At 41.6% G+C, this 14,824-nt stretch overlaps 1 protein-coding gene across 2 annotated transcripts in view; it reads left to right on the forward strand.

The window, feature by feature from the left end:
- Positions 1 to 527: 527 nt before the first annotated feature.
- LOC106565865 (polyhomeotic-like protein 2) overlaps positions 528 to 14,824 on the forward strand; it is a 49,844-nt gene continuing 35,547 nt past the window's right edge. For both annotated transcript variants that reach the window (XM_082959309.1, XM_082959310.1), the window contains exon 1: positions 528 to 690. The gene's annotated coding sequence lies outside the window, so the exon portion shown is untranslated. The remainder of the gene's footprint in view (positions 691 to 14,824) is intronic.

The raw sequence follows: 14,824 nt of genomic DNA on the forward strand, positions 1-14,824 counted from the left end.
TAGAATTGTAGTTCTATATGATCATTTTGAAAATGCCAATTTTTACAATTTTCTTATCCAGAATTGATGCTGACCTCATTATCGAATAAGATATTTCACAATGCAACATTCACTCTTTTCTATTTCGCTCGCTCTCTCTTTTTGCTCATACATTATTTTCAAACACTGCGCTGTCTACGTAACAATTTAAGGGCATGAGCCAATAAAATCCCGGCAAGGGTTAAATCCCTCTGTGTTGCTATGGAGACCATGACAGTTCCTGTAGTACGGTTACCACTAGATAGCACAGCCACAAAGTAAAAATTCGTACAAATTTGCTTTTCTGTATTAATTTAAGGTTAGGGAGAAGGTTATGCGTGTCGTTAAGGTTAGGGTTAATGATAGGGTTAAGTTTACAATCAGATTTTAAGAAGATAAATTGTAGAAATAGGCGGGGTTTATTACTTTGTGACTGTGGTAACTAGTGACGACCATGTAGTCTGAACGTTCTGCCCATTGGGTGAATACATGTCACATGTTATATTCTGGAACGCTAATTCATAGATTTTTTTCCTCCCACCCCTGCTCCTACACTTGTGCTGGTTTATTCCGACTGTATCAGAAAAAAACAAGATTCAGAAATGGTGTAGAATAACAGGAAAGGAACACGAGAGTATTTCCAAGCAGGGAAATACAAGGCATTTGGGGAAGGTATGGCAACAACATTTTATTTTGTTATGAAAGTTCGTTATCGGCCTCGGTCCTCTAGTTGTACTTCTGCGGTTAATGACCGTGTTTGTCTGAGCGTGTACATGCTAGCCGGGAGGGACCTTTATTGAGCAGACAACCTTCCGTGTCTGACTGGCAGAGCCCTGACAGAGCTGGCTGGCTGACGTTAGCAGTTAGCTAGCTAAACTATATGAACTTCATTGCATTTGTGCATTACACAGGAACACATTAATGAGCAGGCATAAACGGAACTATTTTGTGTATTTAAAAACAGAAGTGCTCGTATCAGCTAGTTGGTGTTCGCTGTCTGCATGTGCCTTTGCATGGGTTGTACATTCTCGAACACCCAGCACTACCTTCCCTGGACATTTTTGGAGGGGGTAGGTTGGTGCCTTTTGAGACTGTGTCCCTTGGGTAACGACCCCTAGGGCGTGGGGGAGGAGGGGGTTACTTATTTTGACAAGTGCAGTAACGTTAACGTTATGGCTGAACGCTCATTGTAGTAACGGGCTAGTTGTGGTGCCCTTGGCTCTCTGTGACCCAAATTACACAAATATATAAATATAGGCTACATTAGTACCCCACACCTCTGTTCAATTTGTGTCTGGTTATAGTATATGCATATTACATACCTACCAATCGTCACTATGTAAGCTGTCAAACTGGATAATTAAAAAATAGATATATTTGGTTATGATTATTACAGTGAAGCTCCTGTAATTTCCTCAAGGCTTTTGAGGTTAATTGTACTGGGACTCCCATTTAGTGCTCAGTATGACAGGAAAGTATTATGGGATAGACATATCTTCCCTTGGACGCCAGGTCACAGTGCTCTGGGAGTAGTGTGTAGGTTACTATTTGAACATGCAGAATTTACAGTCATCTCGTGTGTGTGTGTGTGTGTGTGTGTAAGTTCTTAACTCACTCATTTGACCCAAGCTAATCGGATATTTAGATTTCTGAATATATGACAACAACTTGCTGCTGGCCAAGGCACTCATTCCATTGTATTCAATACTTCTGAAGACTCAAGAAATATGCAAATCTCTGCTATTGGGATAAAGTGGCATTATTTTTATGGTTGATAGCCTACTCTGTAAATAAGCAAGATGGGGGAACTGCCCTTACTGCTAGTCTTGCCCCTGCCCCACCCATGATGCATCAAAGTTTTTATTCATTTACTTCCTCATGGAGAGCTAATCCTTTACCTCTGCAGAGATCATCCCCCACAGGGAGACCTCCTGGTCACAGGGGGATTGGTGTCTGCAGACTTCAGCTGCATGAGCCCACCAGCCCAGGCCTCTTCTCTTCTACCAGGGGGATATCAGTTAAGTCTGGGCCTCCACTGCATCCCAGGGAAAGAGGGCTAATTGAAGACCGTGTCACCCTTGTGGTAGTCTGGGCTTCTCTGAGGATGATTGGAGTGGATGGACGCTTGGCTTTAGTTTGCTCTAGGAGTGTCTGCTGGCTTGTAACTGCAAAGTCATATTTTCTCATCCACGACTAAACAGCATGAGTTCGCTGTTTTCATTTTATTGACTGAAACTAGACATAGTTCAGAGTAAGCAGTGAGACAGCTCATGTCTAAGGGTAGGCTAGCTTTATTCAAGCAATAATGCCAGAGTAGGTGTGGTGTATTTAATTGACATCTGTGCCATCATTTAATTGACATCTGTAAAAATCGGCCAAATCGGGGTCCAACAATACCGATTTCCGATTGTTATGAAAACTTGAAATCGGCCCTAATTAATCGGCCATTCCGATTAATCGGTCGACCTCTAGCCCATTCACTAAGGATGTGTGGCAGTAAGGCTGCACAATTAATCGAATTTAGGTAGAAAATTCAATATCCATATTGCAAGAGTCTGAATCTGCAATATTTTGAAACGCCACTCTGCCGCATGTAATGTCCATTTTAATAGTTTACTCCATCTGCTACTTGAGTCAACTCTCTCCCGCTTCCAACACACCCCAGGCCCCGCCCCTGTCAATCAAGGAGTGCAGTTGCTCGAAGACCACCACTTGCCGTACCAAGTTCACTGTGCATGGTCAATGCAACAGATGCAACAATCCATATGAGTTCTATATTTACACTATTTGTTTGTGTATCTTACTCTCTGCAAATAGCTAGTTAGTTTGTATTTTCTTACAAAGTTGTGGCATAAAACAATTTTGTGCTACCTGCTAATGTTAATAGCTAGTTCGCTACAGCCTGATACTAGTGCTGATGTAAGCTTAGATCCATAGGCCTTGATCTACAGGCCTAGATCAGCATGTTGTTTGTGCTACGGTATGTTCTAAATAAAAGAAGAATAGGTAAAGCATGAATATGTTACATGAATCAAGAGAAAAATGTAACATCTTAGGGTCCCCTGGAAAACACTGGCCAACACAGGTTCCTACAATGTCACAATAATTCCTCCCTGGCTTTTTCATTCGTTAACATGTCAAACGTATTCAAAGTGCCCATTGTAATTCCAATTATAGAACTAGAATAATAATTTTATTTCCAATTCCAACAGTTCACCCAAGTGTTTTGATCTAAATCACAAGTCAAATCGCAATCTTTTTAAAATGTATTTTTTAGTGATGCACCGATATGACATTTTTGGCCGATACCCAATATTTTCCTTGCAAAAAAACCAGATACCGATATTTACAATTTTAGTGCCCTTTTAAGCATTCTAGTATAGTTAAATAGTTAACACACACACACATGGACGCAGCGGTCTAAGGCACTGCATCTTCCTGGTTCGAATCCAGGCTGTCATTGTAAATAAGAATTTGTTCTTAACTCTTACATCTAGACGTTCCGCTAGCGGAACACCGCTCCAATATCCAATGATAGGGCGTGGCGCGAAATACAAACTCCTCGATAATCCGAAAACTTCAATTTTTCAAACATATGACTATTTTACACCATTTTAAAGACAAGACTCTCCTTTATCTAACCACACTGTCCGATTTTAAAAAGGCTTTACAACGAAAGCAAAACATTAGATTATGTCAGGAGAGTACCCAGCCAGAAATAATCAGACACCCATTTTTCAAGCTAGCATATAATGTCACAAAAAACAAAACCACAGCTAAATGCAGCACTAACCTTTGATGATCTTCATCAGATGACACTCCTAGGACATTATGTTATACAATAAATGTGTGTTTTGTTCAATCAAGTTCATATTTAAATCAAAAACCAGCTTTTTACATTAGCATGTGACGTTCAGAACTAGCATTCCTACCGAACACTTCCGGTGAATTTACTAAATTACTCACGATAAACGTTCACAAAAAACATAACAATTATTTTAAGAATTATAGATACAGAACTCCTTTATGCAATCGCGGTGTCCGATTTTAAAATAGCTTTTCGGTGAAAGCACATTTTGCAATATTCTGAGTAGATAGCCCGGCCATCACAGGCTAGCTATTTTGACACCCACCAAGTTTGGTACTCACCAAACTCAGATTTACTATAAGAAAAATTGGATTACCTTTGCTGTTCTTCGTGAGAATGCACTCCCAGGACTTCTACTTCAACAACAAATGTTGGTTTGGTTCCAAATAATCCATAGTTGTATCCAAATAGCGGCGTTTTGTTCGTGCGTTCAAGACACTATCCGAAGGGTGACGCGCCGGCGCGTTTCGTGACAAAATTTAAAATATTCCATTACCGTACTTCGAAGCATGTCAAACGCTGTTTAAAATCTATTTTTATGCAAAAAAAATTCTCGTAAAATAGCGATAATATTCCGACCGGGAGTCGTTGTTTTCGTTCAGACTGAAAATGTAAAATGGACTCTTCACGTGCACCCGTCTCATTGTTCTGAGATCGACCACTATCCAAATGCGCTACTGTTTTTCAGCCATGGACTGCAAAGTCATCATTCAACGTTCTGGCGCCTTCTGAGAGCCTATGGGAGCCTTAGAAAGTGTCACGTTACAGCAGAGATCCTCTGTTTTGGATAGAGATGACAAAGAAGGCCAAGAAATGGTCAGACAGGGTACTTCCTGTACAGAATCTTCTCAGGTTTTGGCCTGCCATTTGAGTTCTGTTATACTCACAGACACCATTCAAACAGTTTTAGAAACTTTGGAGTGTTTTCTATCCAACTTCCATCTACTAATTATATGCTTATTCTAGTTTCTGGGCAGGAGTAATAACCAGATTAAATCGGGTACGTTTTTTTATCCGGCCGTGAAAATACTGCCCCCTATCCATAACAAGTTAACTGACTTGCCTAGTTAAATAAAAGGTTACACACACACCAAAAAGTTATTTTGTTAGCATTTACGTATGCCCCCATTACCAGTAAAACCTAATCAAAACCTATTTCTTTCACTTACTTGCTGTGCTGTTTCTTGTTCATTTGTTCAGTCGTTTCATTCTCAACCCAGATTTCTATGGAACGCCGTTTATGTCTACGCGTGTCTAAAAAGATACACGTCAAATACTGTAAACACATAGTTCGTGGCAAGTGTTTACTTGTTTCCAGACTTTTTTGTACAGCTTTGACAGTGCTACTGTATCTTTTTTGACATGCAACGACCCAAACGGCGTTCTATATGTTGTGAAGCTAATAGCAGTAACGCTATTACTGTGTAACTCCGGTTGAGCAACATCTGGAAAATAGCGCACTTTATAGTGTGTACCGGTGCTCGACCAGTCGGCGAAAGCCAACATCACCCATGACAGAGAACGGCTAATTGTTAATTAAGGGCAATGAATACCATTATCTTGCCGTTAATATATTTTGCGTTTGAGTTGTCTCGCTGAAATGTTCTTATTCTTTCAAATGACTGCTCGACTTGTTGACTGCTCGATCCACACAGCAGACATTGTGGGCTAGGTTAGGAATGCTGTGTTGCGCAAAATGTTACGTAGCGTGATTACGCTCTGTAGATATGCACGGTAGCGTTGACATCGGTTTATAACATCGGCATTAAACTAGACATACCGATGTTGGCATTTTTAGCTAATATTGTCAGATTCTGATATGTTCATCTATCTATCTATCTATCTATCTATCTATCTATCTATCTATCTATCTATCTATCTATCTATCTATCTATCTATCTATCTATCTATCTATCTATCTATCTATCTATCTATCTATCTATCTATCTATCTATCTATCTATCTATCTATCTATCTATCTATCTATCTATCGTGCATCCCTAGTAATTTTATCGCTATTCGATTTTTGGGCCCATACTGTTCAGCCTTATGTGGCAGCATGCTACAAAAAAAATCACCCACACCAGATGTAGCCCAGAGGACCTGCCTGCTCTTTCTCTACATCTTCAATTAGAACGATAGCACACCCAGCTGTTAGGTGCTAAAACCCCACTGACTCCCCAGTAAACCTCAATAACAAAACCACATAACTAATCTCATACTGAACATTCCTCGCTTACTACAGTCTATAAATACCTCTATCAAACAGCACCCCCGAAGCCACAGATTATCAGCATGGTTCAAACCAGACACTATTCTATGACTCAATCTCAAAGGAATCGTTCCCCTACGTGGGACTAAACAACAAAGGGAAAAATAGGTCAGGCATGAGCAATGGTAGTGACTAGTGAGCACAGAGGATTGAAAGCACTGGGCTCATCAGAAGACATTTAGCAAGTCTCTGCCAGCTGTGGGCCAGCCTGTCCCTGGTTGGACATAACTGAGAGCATGACAAGGCTGACCAGACCACCCTGGGGATGGTGCTTGACTTGCTTTCTTAGCAGTCAACTACTGTACCTTCGCTGCAGCTGGGTGACTGGCCTGCTATGCCCTTGTTTTTTGTCATGATAGTCAGGGTCTCCCAAGGTCTCCCAAAACCCTTGGCTGGATGTTCTGCTCCCTCTGATATCATTATCAATGTTTTCTTGAGAAATGCTTCCTTTGGAACACAATGTGCTGTGTGATACCTCAGTGTCATAATGGGTAGTTTGGGTCCTGGATGCCAATTGGCAATCGCTGCGCCATTTCCTGGTTGCTAAAAATCTAAATAGTTAGCCTAATTTAAGTTTGTGACAAAACAAGCAATGCATAGTGTATAGAATCATTGTACCATCTAAACTGCTGTGAAATATACTGCTAAAAAAAATAAAGGGAACACTAAAATAACACATCCTAGATCTGAATGAATGAAATAATCTTATTAAATACTTTTTTCTTTACATAGTTGAATGTGCTGACAACAAAATCACACAAAAATAATCAATGGAAATCCAATTTATCAACCCATGGAGGTCTGGATTTGGAGTCACACTGAAAATTAAAGTGGAAAACCACACTACAGGCTGATCCAACTTTGATGTAATGTCCTTAAAACAAGTCAAAATGAGGCTCAGTAGTGTGTGTGGCCTCCACGTGCCTGTATGACCTCCCTACAATGCCTGGGCATGCTCCTGATGAGGTGGCGGATGGTCTCCTGAGGGATCTCCTCCCAGACCTGGACTAAAGCATCCGCCAACTCCTGGACAGTCTGTGGTGCAACGTGGCGTTGGTGGATGGAGCGAGACATGATGTCCCAGATGTGCTCAATTGGATTCAGGTCTGGGGAACGGGCGGGCCAGTCCATAGCATCAATGCCTTCCTCTTGCAGGAACTGCTGACACACTCCAGCCACATGAGGTCTAGCATTGTCTTGCATTAGGAGGAACCCAGGGCCAACTGCACCAGCATATGGTCTCACAAGGGGTCTGAGGATCTCATCTCGGTACCTAATGGCAGTCAGGCTACCTCTGGCGAGCACATGGAGGGCTGTGCGGCCCCCCAAAGAAATGCCACCCCACACCATGACTGACCCACCGCCAAACCGGTTATGCTGGAGGATGTTGCAGGCAGCAGAACGTTCTCCACGGCGTCTCCAGACTCTGTCACGTGCTCAGTGTGAACCTGCTTTCATCTGTGAAGAGCACAGGGCGCCAGTGGCGAATTTGCCAATCTTGGTGTTCTCTGGCAAATGCCAAACGTCCTGCACGGTGTTGGGCTGTAAGCACAACTCCCACCTGTGGACGTCGGGCCCTCATACCACCCTCATGGAGTGTGTTTCTGACCGTTTGAGCAGACACATGCACATTTGTGGCCTGCTGGAGGTCATTTTGCAGGGCTCTGGCAGTACTCCTCCTGCACCTTGCACAAAGACGGAGGTAGCGGTCCTGCTGCTAGGTTGTTACCCTCCTACGGCCTCCTCCACGTCTCCTGATGTACAGGCCTGTCTCCTGGTAGCACCTCCGGTGCTCTGGATACTACGCTGACAGACACAGCAAACCTTCTTGCCACAGCTCGCATTGATGTGCCATCCTGGATGAGCTGCACTACCTGAGCCACTTGTGTGGGTTGTAGTCTCCGTCTCATGCTACCACTAGAGTGAAAGCACCGCCAGCATTCAAAAGTGACCAAAACATCAGCCAGGAAGCATAGGAACTGAGAAGTGGTCTGTGGTCCCCACCTGCAGAACCACTCCTTTATTGGGGGTGTCTTGCTAATTGCCTATCATTTCCACCTGTTGTCTATTCCATTTGCACAACAGCATGTGAAATTTATTGTCAATCAGTGTTGCTTCCTAAGTGGACAGTTTGATTTCACAGAAGTGTGATTGACTTGGAGTTACATTGTGTTGTTTTAAGTGTTCCCTTTATTTTTTTGAGCAGTGTATATTTTCAATAACCCCAAATATTGTGTTTCCAGGTGGTGTACAAAACTGAAGGTTAAAAGACAAAAATAATGTCAGAACGGGAAGCATAGAAAGTATATACAGAATATATCTACCGTTTCTTAGACTAGCTGTCAATGAGAATTACAGATCTATAACTAACATTTCTATGTGAATTTGGTTGGGTTGCCCCAAAAAGTTACATATTGCAGCTTTAAAGCATTTTTAGATTTGTAATGAAAAGCGCCATAGAAAAGTATAAATTATTATTAAATATACCACACCCATGAGGTTTGATTTGAGGTTTTTGTTTTAATGTTACTTCCCAACTTTTGAAGGCAATTCAGAGGGCATTTAAAATTAAGTCACAGTACACACTAGTGTCATTTTAAAGGTAGAGGGATAGTCTGTACTTGTACTGGGCATTTTTTGTGTCACTTCTCTTGCAACAGAGTCAGGGTATATGAAGCAGTTTGGGCCGCCTGGCTCATTGCGAACTGTGAAGACTATTTCTTCCTAACAAAGACAGCCGACTTCGCCAAACGGGGGATGATTTAGACATCCAGCGAAAAATCATATCGCCATTAGCATAACAAAATTTAATCAAATTTTTTTTTTCAATTTTTTTTTTCAAATTATATCGTTTTATAGATACACCTCTCCTGAATCGAACCACGTTGTCCGATTTTCAAAAAGGCTTTACAGCAAAAGCAAAACATTAGATTATGTTAGAGGAGTATATCGTAAAAGTAGCCACATAGCCATTTTCCGACCAACCACATGCATCACAAATAACCAAAAAACAGCTAAATGCAGCACTAACCTTTGACAATCTTCATCAGATGACACACCTAGGACATCATGTTACACAATACATGCATTCTTTTGTTCGATAAAGTTCATATTTATATATAAAAACAGCATTTTACATCGGTGCGTAACGTTGACTAACTATTTTCCCTCAAATGCATCCGATGAAACAGAGCTACAATTTACTAAATTACTATTCGAAAACATTTTTAAAATGTAATATTGTCATTCTAAGATTTATAGATGAATATCTCTTGAAAGCACCTGTAATGCCAGATTTAAAATTAACTTTACTGGGTAATCATACTTTGCGATGAAAGGGGATGCGATACTCTGAAAAATAGGCTAACGTAACAGGTCAGCGCCATCTTGGAACAATCGCATATCACATCTAGTCTTGTATACTATTGTCAATAATCCCTTACCTTTGGTTGTCTTCATCAGAAAACACTTCCAGGAATCCCAGGTCCACAACAAATGTATTTTCGTTCGAAAAAATTACTCCTTTATGTTCCAAGAGCTTGTTCTTGTTAGCGCGTCTGAAGGCTGCTCCAAAACTTCCGTCAGCCACGGGACAGCCATTTTGAGAAAATGCATTTTTTTTCCCATTTCGGTTCGTTCAAACATGTCAAACGTTGTATAACACAAATCTTCAGGGCGTTTTTCAACAAGAGAGCCAATAAGATTCGAGGGGGACGATTGCATTGTGTTTCAAAACGTTTCGAAAGGGGAGGGTAACCAGGGGCGTCGGCGTCATAATGGTGATGGCCCTCTCCGTGTGACCACGTTCCACAGCGTCTCATTCATTCAGTTTTAACAGTAGGAGACTCAAACCACTTTGTAAAGACTGGGGACATCTAGTGGAAGCAATAGGAAGTGCTCAATGAACCATAGCTCACGGTGTGGTTAATAGGCAATGTGATGAAGTTGAGTTCGCAATTCAGAATTCCACTTCCTGTTTCGATCTGTCTCGGGGTTTTGACTGCCATATGAGTTCTGTTAAACTCAGACACCATTCAAACAGTTTTAGAAACGTTAGGGTGTTTTCTATCCACAAGTATTAATTATATGCATATCCTAGCTTCTGAGTTTGAGTAGTAGGCCATTTAAAATGGGCACAAATTTTTTTTTAAATGCGCTGTGGCGCCCCCTATCCTAGGCGACCGTCAAGAGGTTAACAAAAGCGCATTTGCGAAAAAAGCACTATCGTTGCACGACTGTACCTAACCATGAACATCAATGCCTTTCTTAAAGTCAATACATAGAAGTATATATTTTTAAACCTGCATATTTAGCTAAAAGAAATCCAGGTTAGCAGGCAATATTAACCAGGTGAAATTGTGTCACTTCTCTTGCGTTCATTGCACGCAGAGTCAGGGTATATGCAACAGTTTGGGCTGCCTGGCTCGTTGCGAACTAATTTGCCAGAATTTTACGTAATTATGACATAACATTAAAGGTTGTGCAATGTAACAGGAATATTTAGACTTAGGGATGCCACCCGTTAGATAAAATACGGAACGGTTCCGTATTTCACTGAAAGGAAAAACGTTTTGTTTTCGAGATGATAGTTTCCGGATGCGACCATATTAATGACCTAAGGCTCGTATTTGTGTGTTTATTATATTATAATTAAGTCTATGATTTGATAGAGCAGTCTGACTGAGCGGTGGTAGGCAGCAGCAGGCTCGTAAGCATTCATTCAAACAGCACTTTCGTGCGTTTTGCCAGCAGCTCTTCGCTGTGCTTCAAGCATTGCGCTAGTTATGACTTCAAGCCTATCAACTCTCAAGATTAGGCTGGTGTAACCGATGTGAAATGGCTAGCTAGTTAGCCAGGTGCGCGCTAATAGCATTTCAAACGTCACTCGCTCTGAGACTTGGAGTAGTTGTTCCCCTTGCTCTACATCGGTAACGCTGCTTCGAGGGTGGCAGTTGTCGATGTGTTCCTGGTTCGAGCCCAGGTAGGAGCGAGGAGAGGGACGGAAGCTATACTGTTACACTGGCAATACTAAAGTGCCTATAAGAACATCCAATAGTCAAAGGTATATGAAATACAAATCGTATGGAGAGAAATAGTCCTATAATTCCTATAATAACTACAACCTAAAACTTCTTACCTGGAAATATTGAAGACTCATGTTAAAAGGAACCACCAGCTTTCATATGTTCTCATGTTCTGAGCAAGGAACTTAAACGTTAGCTTTCTTACATGGCACATATTGCACTTTTACTTTCTTCTCCAACACTTTGTTTTTGCATTATTTAAACCAAATTGAACATGTTTCATTATTTATTTGAGGCTAAAATCGGCCGATTAATCGATATCGGCTTTTTTGGGCCTCCAATAATCGGTATCGGCGTTGAAAAAGCACAATCGGTCGACCTCTATTTGAGATATCAGCTGATGTAAGAAGGGCTATATAAATACATTTGATTTGATTTGGCATCTAGCCACTTAGCTAGCATGTTAGCAAACCAAATGCATTGCTGGAGCCCTGAGCTGGATATAATTTATTTGACACATCTTAGATTTCTACTATATAAGCAGTGGCGAGAAAAATAGCATAAAAATTGATTTTAACCTCTCTAGGCTAGGCGGGACGAATTCGTCCCACCTACGTAACAGCCACTTGCAGCCTGTGGCACGATTTTCAAAATCTTAAAAATCCTATTACTTCAATTTCTCAAACATATGACTATTTTACAGCCATTTAAAGATAAGACTCTCGTTAATCTAACCACACTGTCCGATTTCAAAAAGGCTTTACAACGAAAGCAAAACATTAGATTATGTCAGCAGAGTACCAAGCCATAAATAATCAGACACCCATTTTTCAAGCCAGCATATAATGTCACCAAAACCCAGAAGACAGCTAAATGCAGCACTCACCTTTGATGATCTTCATCAGATGACAACCCTAGGACATTATGTTATACAATACATGCATGTTTTGTTCAATCAAGTTCATATTTATATCAAAAACCAGCTTTTTACATTAGCATGTGACGTTCAGAACTAGCATACCCCCCGCAAACTTCCGGGGAATTCGCTAACATTTTACTAAATTACTCACGATAAACGTTCACAAAAAGCATAACAATTATTTTAAGAATTATAGATACAGACCTCCTCTATGCACTCGATATGTCCGATTTTAAAATAGCTTTTTGGTGAAAGCACATTTTGCAATATTCTAAGTACATAGCCCAGGCATCACGGGCTCGCTATTTAGACACCCGGCAAGTTTAGCACTCACCATAATCATATTTACTATTATAAAAATGTCATTACCTTTTGTTGTCTTCGTCAGAATGCACACCCAGGACAGCTACTTCAATAACAAATGTTGGTTTGGTCCAAAATAATCCATCGTTATATCCGAATAGCGGCGTTTTGTTCGTGCGTTCCAGACACTATCCGAAATAGTAAAGAAGTGTCACGCGCTTGGCGCAATTCCTGACAATAAAATTCAAAGTATTCCATTGCCGTACGTCGAAGCATGTCAACCGCTGTTTAAAATCAATTTTTACATCATTTTTCTCGTAGAAAAGCGATAATATTCCGACAGGGAATCTCCTTTTCGGCAAACAGAGGAAAAAATCCCAAAGGCGGGGGCGGTCGGGGTCACGCGCATAAGCTAGTGTCTCTTGATGGGCCACTTGAGAAAGGCGATAATGTGTTTCAGCCTGGGGCTGGAATGACGACATTCTGTTTTTTCCCGGGCTCTGAGAGCCTATGGAAGACGTGGGAAGTGTCACGTTAGAGCAGAGATCCTTAGTAAATGATAGAGATGGCAAAGAAGTTCCAGAAATGGTCAGACAGGCCACTTCCTGTAAAGGAATCTCTCAGGTTTTGACCTGCCATTTGAGTTCTGTTATACTCACAGACACCATTCAAACAGTTTTAGAAAATTTAGGGTGTTTTCTATCCATATGTAATAAGTATATGCATATTCTAGTTACTGAGTAGGAGTGGTAACCAGATTAAATCGGGTATGTTTTTTATCCAGCCGTGTCAATGCTGCCCCCTAGCCCTAACAGGTTAAACAGCATTTGACATGCTTCTAAGTAGGGTAATGGAATATTTTGAATTTGTCACGAAATGCGCTCGCACGTTACCCTTCGGATAGTGACCTGAACGCACAAACAAAACGGAGCTATTTGGACATAACTATGGATTATTTGGAACCAAAACAACATTTGTTGTTGAAGTCGAAGTCCTGGGAGTGCATTCTGACGAAGAACAGCAAAGGTAATCCAATTTTTCTAAGAATGTGTTCTTAACTAACTTGCCTAGTTAAATAAAGGTGTAAAAAAATTCATTTAAAAAAAAAATCGGCCAAATCGGCGTCCAAAATAGCGATTTCTGATTGTTATGAAAACTTGAAATCGGCCCTAATTAATCGGCCATTTCGATTAATCGGTCGACCTCTAATCTCAAAGTGCTGTACAGAAACCCAGCGTAAAACCCCAAACAGCAAGCAATGCAGGTGTAGAAGTCGGTGGCTAGGAAAAATTCCCTAGAAAGGCAAAAACCTAGGAAGAAACCTAGAGGAACCAGGCTATGAGGGGTGGCCAGTCCTCTTCTGAGTAAATGTCAGTTGGCTTTTCATAGCCGATCATTGAGAGTATCTCTACCGCTCCTGCTGTCTCTAGAGAGTTGAAAACAGCAGGTCTGGGACAGGTAGCACGTCCGGTGAACAGGTCAGGGTTCCATAGCCGCAGGCAGAACAGTTGAAACTGGAGCAGCAGCACGGCCAGGTGGACTGGGGACAGCAAGGAGTCATCATGCCAGGTAGTCCTGAGGGGGGGGAGGGAGGGGGAGAGGGAGAGAGACTTAAATTCACACAGGACACTGGAGAAATACTCCAGATATAAGACTGACCCTAGCCCCCCTACACACAAACTACTGCAGCATAAATACTGGAGGCTTAGTCAGGAGACACTGTGGCCCCATCCGTAGATACCCCCGGACAGAGCCAAACAGGCAGGATATAACCCCACCCACTTTGCCAAAGCACAGCCCCCACACCACTAGAGGGATATCTTCATATGTGGAGAGGGGGGAACCGGCTAGGCAGAGACAGCAAGGGCGGTTCGTTGCTCCAGTGCCTTTCCGTTCACCTTCACACTCCTGGGCCAGACTACACTCAATCATAGGACCTACTGAAGAGATGAGTCTTCAATAAAGACTTAAAGGTTGAGACCGAGTCTGCGTCTCTCACATGGGTAGGCAGACCATTCCATAAAAATGGAGCTCTATAGGAGAAAGCCCTGCCTCGAGCTGTTTGCTTAGAAATTCTAGGGACAATTAGGAGGTCTTGTAACCGTAGCGTATGTACGGCAGGACCAAATCAGAAAGATAGGTAGGAGCAAGCCCATGTAATGCTTTGTAGGTTAGCAGTAAAACCTTGAAATCAGCCCTTGCCTTAACAGGAAGCCAGTGTAGGGAGGCTAGCACTGGAGTAATATGATCACATTTTTTGGTTCTAGTCAGGATTCTAGCAGCCGTATTTAGCACTAACTGAAGTTTATTTAGTGCTTTATCCGGGTAGCCGGAAAGTAGAGCATTGCAGTAGTCTAACCTAGAGGTAACAAAAGCATGGATACATTTTTCTGTATCAATTTTGGACAGAGAATTTCTGA

Source organism: Salmo salar, chromosome 12, assembly GCF_965601325.2.
Source record: "Salmo salar chromosome 12, fSalSal1, whole genome shotgun sequence".
NCBI classification, from domain to species: domain Eukaryota; kingdom Metazoa; phylum Chordata; class Actinopteri; order Salmoniformes; family Salmonidae; genus Salmo; species Salmo salar.